We start from the raw sequence: 5,471 nt of genomic DNA, 5'->3' as shown, positions 1-5,471 counted from the left end.
GGACCACTGCTCTAAGGAACTGGTTGCATGTTGTTTTGCCGGGTAGGTTATGCAGTTAAAGCTGTATGTTGTTGGAATTTGATAGATTAGATGGGTAGACAGATATTTGCTTATCTGGCAAACGCTTTATTTTCAGGAAAAAAAATTCAGTCTTTGCCATCCACATATGACAAAAGCCATTGATGCATGTCTGTCAACTGCGTATTTCCCTAGAAATCTTCCAATAAAAATGCCTATTGAGAATAACCAAGAATGAATAAAGCTGTCAACTGTTCCCAGAAGAGTAGCTTCAAGCACTGTCTCTTCATTGCAACATTCTCTGCAAAACAAGAGGAAAAAAATATCCTTTTTTCTTAGATCAGTCAACAGTTTAAACAGTTTGTGTGGCACATTCATTTAAATATAGAAATAAACTTAGAGGCCAACAGTTAACGTTAGAAGAAGGTAGAAAAAAAAATTATTATGTTGTAGGTTGAAACTCACCCTCTTAATATAACTGTAAACCTGATATTACAATAGCTTGTTATTTCTCAATATGGATCTTGACATGAACAAGAAATGTATCTAGCAGGGATGAATCAGAGTTGTGGTCCCCATGCATGAATAAAATAAACATTTCATAAAATGCATTAGGTGACAAATTTAATGAAGTAAAATTTGATGAAGTAAAATAAATGTTCCTTGAATCAAGCATCAGATTGTGTTAAGGAACATTTATGGGTATGGTAATTTTTTTCTGTAGGTAATTATTGCATTTGAAGTGACATGAAGGTAAAAAAATTGGATCACACCTGTACATTAAATAGGCTTCAGGTTTAAGATTGAAGGCTCACGGGTGAGCAAGAAGCCAAACAGAGATCATTTAAATGGTACAAGAAGAGCTAATGAAATGGAAAGCACCAAAATGCACACAGACCTGGAAATACTATCCACCAAGATAACATACATAACTAAACAATAATAATATACCTACATTCAGATGCAGAGGAATTCATACCCCTGGCATATTTCAGGACTATTTCTGTTCAGAGACATCTTTCAGATCCAAGTTGGGACTCTGGTTGTGTCCAATTAAGTACCTTGCAGGTTTTATATCCCATGTAAGTGCTACACAAATACAAGCAAAGCCCTTTGTAGCTTTATTCTGCGTAGAAAATTCTTTCTAGCCAATTAAGTTGGGTAATAAGGAGCACTCCTTTAGTTTTCATAATCTTTGGTCCTTGTGTCAGTGTGGCCAATGTGGACCAATGGACGGCATTTCCCACATGTACTGTCCAAATACTCCTGACATTTAAACTTTCTGGGGTTTTTTCAAGCATCACAACAAATGTATGATTTTCTGTTTGAGGAAAAGTAAACCTCAGATTAATGTAATTTTCTTGAAAGATAAGCCAATATGCTGTCCTTTCCCTTTACTGAAGTTGATTGTTTCTCTTTTATCCAACTGTTGTTGCGTGATTATGCAGAATATTTCCCTCTCTCTCTCTCTCTCTCTCGTCTCCCACCTTTGTATCATCTCCTTTTTTTCACTCCCTACCACCTGTCGCCACCCCTTTGCCTGTGGTGCCATTCTCAGGGTTGTGTTTGCCGGGAATATCTGATAAAAACCATACGCCAACATGTCTGCTCTTCAGTATTAATGAGATCAATCACAAGCATCACCATTATGCTCTGGCTCCCGCCTGTCCGCAGGCTTGAGACACAAAGAGAGTGAGAGAAAGTCGAATTGAGCTGCAAGAAGTGGATATGTGTAGGTGTATGGCGGAGTGTGTGTGTGTGTGTTCATGTCTGAGTGTCATGGTGTTAATGCTGCATATGGAGTCATTGCAGAGTGTGGTATTGTGTATCTAAATGTGTCTGTGTGTCATTGACAGCGTGTGATGCAGCAGATTGCAGAGGGCAAGGGAGAGTGGGTTGTGACTGCACGCTAACAGATGGCAGGAAGAGGGGTTTGGAAATTTCTTTTCTTGCTTCTTAAAGAGCAACTGGCTCAGAATGTGTGTGTGTGTGTGTGTGTGTGTGTGTGTGTGTGGATGCATGAGCCTCGTGTTTAAGAAGTTTTCAGCTCAAGTTTTTGTATTCATTTTCTTTTTTTTTTAAGAAAGCAGGACTTTATCTCATTCTCTGAAGTGTGTTCATCACATCTAAATTTATACAGCATAACCATGCTTCCTCCTCAGCTGAAGTACCCACACACACACGAGCACGCAACCTGACACACACACAAGCAGGTGTTACCACTTCATCAGCCTTCTTTCCTCTGAGGAGAGAAAAGTAAAGAGGCTGGAAATAACACTTTTCTCTGTTATGGCTTTAGCACCTCGGGGTGGGAAAAAGGAAGGAGGAGAGGGAATGAGAGACAGGACTCGTGCTAGAGGTGAGAGGGCATCATAAAGTGAGGGACAGGAATGACAAAAAATGTCATGGGAGCGTGGAGAGCACCAGAAGCAGAGAGTGTGGGAGTAAATATGTCAGATATGCAACACACCAGTTAACACAGGGATTGAGAGAAGGCAACATATTCTTTTAAATGTATCTATTAACATGAAATGGCATGATCAGTGTAAGTTTTGGTGACAGTATGAATAACTGATTCAGCATTTAATTATGTTTATACTCAGAAGTTTATGAAAACCAACAGTACCAAACCTGCAGTAATATCACAGCCCAGAGTGAATATGTATGTGTAAAGATCAACGACTGTATTTCACAGTTTTATTGGTGAACCCACTACACTCTAAGCTCATAAACAATTAGTTTAGACAAATTGAAAAACTAATCTATTCCAAATAACCATTCGAAAATGCAAAGACAAGATATTATTGTGAGGAAGTACAGAGAGCTGGTGCACACCTTTTGTGGCATGGTGTGTGAACAATCATCTAACTTTGAATGCAAACAAAACAAAGGAGATGATTGTTGGTTTCAGGAGGACCAGGGTCAGGTCAAGCCCTGTTTTCATCATGGGAGAAGAAGTGGAGGAATATAAATAACTCGGTGCTGCATGATGCTGCAGATCTTCTACATGTCTGTTGTTGAGACAGCCATCTCATTTGCCATCATCTGTTGGGGTTGCAGCATCAGAGTAAGGGACCTCGTTACTTTGAAGGTTTGGAGAAATGTGTGTCTTAGTTCATCTGCTGAATTGATGGTTTTAATATAGCAGACAATTTCTGAAAAGCATTGAACCTCAAATTACAAAGCAGACCTTCAGGTACTTAAGCTTATTATCCAATAAACCTAAAAGACTAGCGATAAGTTAAGCAGTCAAAGCAGCAAAGAGTTGTGTGTGTCCCTTGAAACAGACTGCTGGAAGATATCGAGGCTTCATAAAGGTTTATTCCATGATCACAAATAGTAACCTTTAAAACTGGTACCTGTTTCATCCCTTTTGTATAATGCAAAAATATTGACACAGTACAGTTCTAAAATGGATTTTTTTTTAAATTAAAGTTTACACTGGAGTTACCTTTATCGGGTGTCAGCTGCTTCCTGGACGAGCAAAGCTGGGCCAAGGGAAGAGGACTGGGAAATCTCAAAGCCACCTCATCAGGCTCTACCAGGTGCTTGGCAGCTATAGGGAGGTGTTTGAGTTCCTGTTAGCTGTTTTGTATTTAGTTTGCTCTTATGCCCACCTGTGTTTGCCTTGTGTGTGTAATTGATTTGGCCAAAACACAATTTACCTTCGTGACTTATGTTAAGTCAGTCTTAAGTTAGTTGAATTATTTCCTTGTGTGCTCAGTAAACCACTAATTTATATCAAGTTTTTTTTTTTTTCTTTTTTTTTTTTTTTTTTGATCCCACAAAATGATCTCTGGCTCTTTTAAACAAACAAACAAAAAAAAGCATTTAACAAAAATACTCCCCTGTCTTTATTGGTATCCACAGCTATCCCTTTATAGTTACATGACAATCAGTGCATGTATCTTATTATTTTGATATTACATAATTCATGTGAACAGACCTTCCCGACAACAAACATAAAAGTAACAAAATGAGGACAACCAAAGTCTCAACATTAAGAAATTCCTGGTTTGTGGATCTATGTAACAACATCGAGCATTTTCCTTTGTGCTGTTATTTCTTTGTTGTCAGAAATACAATTTTTAGATTTTGTTTTGTAGATATCCTTTTTATGTTTGAAAGAAATATAGTGGTCTGCTTCTAAAAGTACTTATTGGAAAAGATAAACAAGTCCACAGAGACACAGCCCTCTCAAATGATGTTTGATCACTATAAAAAAAGTTCACTATGTTTCTTTCAGCTCAGCTTTCCTGCCATAAATAAGCTATGTAGTATCCAGCTGCTGTACAGTACATTATTGAATTGTCCTAATTATTTTTTGTTTATTTCAAAATTGATGTCGACATCTCCTTATGTGGTATCATATTGCCACAAACAGAACATTACACACTCAAACAGAAGCCATACAGGACAATAAAAGAGGCCTATGAATATATTGTCAGCAAAAAAAAAAAAAAGAACAAAAGTAAAAAACAAAATAATTAAATTAAATTCTAAGATTGGATTTGCTATTCGTTAAAGTTACAATAGTGTATTATTTATGTATGTGACAATTTCTAAGTAGCAGTTATTTGCTTTAGGCATGGAATGGTTATGGGTGGAAAGACCCAGATGTCACATATGAATTATTAAATATCATAAAAGGACATAACATTGTTACTCATAATTAAACCTTAAACCTAAAATCCCACCAGATGTGCTCCCAGCAGTATTCCTAATGTTTTTCAGAAGCTCGTGTTTCTTCCTTGTTATAATCCAAGCTCAATATGAAATGAGGATTTTCTTTTGAGGGCTTTTTGTTGATTAGCAAGCAAATATGTGTTGTTTTTTTTTTCAGTAGTGAGATTCAATTAACATGGCACATACAACTTAAATCCCAATCTGTTGCTAAGCAACGAAAAATAATCCACTAATCTCAGGAATGATCCACCTCTGAAGATCTGTCTGATTATTGGTGCAGCAGCAAACGGTCAAACAATGATGTTACAACATCTCTCTAAATGAGCGACTGTCAAAACAATTAAGAAAAACAAGTCCAACCAAACTAGCTCCCATGCCAAACCACTTTCCAGAAGCTGTCGCAATCTTACCAGAAACTGCAAACAGAATAGATGTTTGAGCAGCACCGTTAAGCCTGGTCATTGCTGCCACTGATACTGTCTGCTCTCCATTTCTTTGCCATATTAAGTATATAAGCAGTGCTTCAGTCCTTTACATCAGATGGCTGAGCCTGACTCTGCTGGAGGTTTCTTCATGCTGACAGGGAGTTGTTCCTTTTCATTGTCCCCACATGTTTGCTCAATACAAATTCTGGCAGCAGAGTTGATGATCAGCAAAGTTAGTGGCTTGATGAAGTCAGCTTGCCCCCTGTTGATAACCTTTAACCAAATGGCACAGAATGATCTACTGAATTTGATCATTTGATCATATATACACTGCTCAAAAAA

The sequence above is a fragment of the Poecilia latipinna genome, unplaced genomic scaffold (genome assembly GCF_001443285.1).
Source record: "Poecilia latipinna isolate Pla-1442-1.1 unplaced genomic scaffold, P_latipinna-1.0 Scaffold1551, whole genome shotgun sequence".
Lineage (NCBI taxonomy): Eukaryota > Metazoa > Chordata > Actinopteri > Cyprinodontiformes > Poeciliidae > Poecilia > Poecilia latipinna.
Note: the sequence above shows the minus strand (reverse complement) of the source record.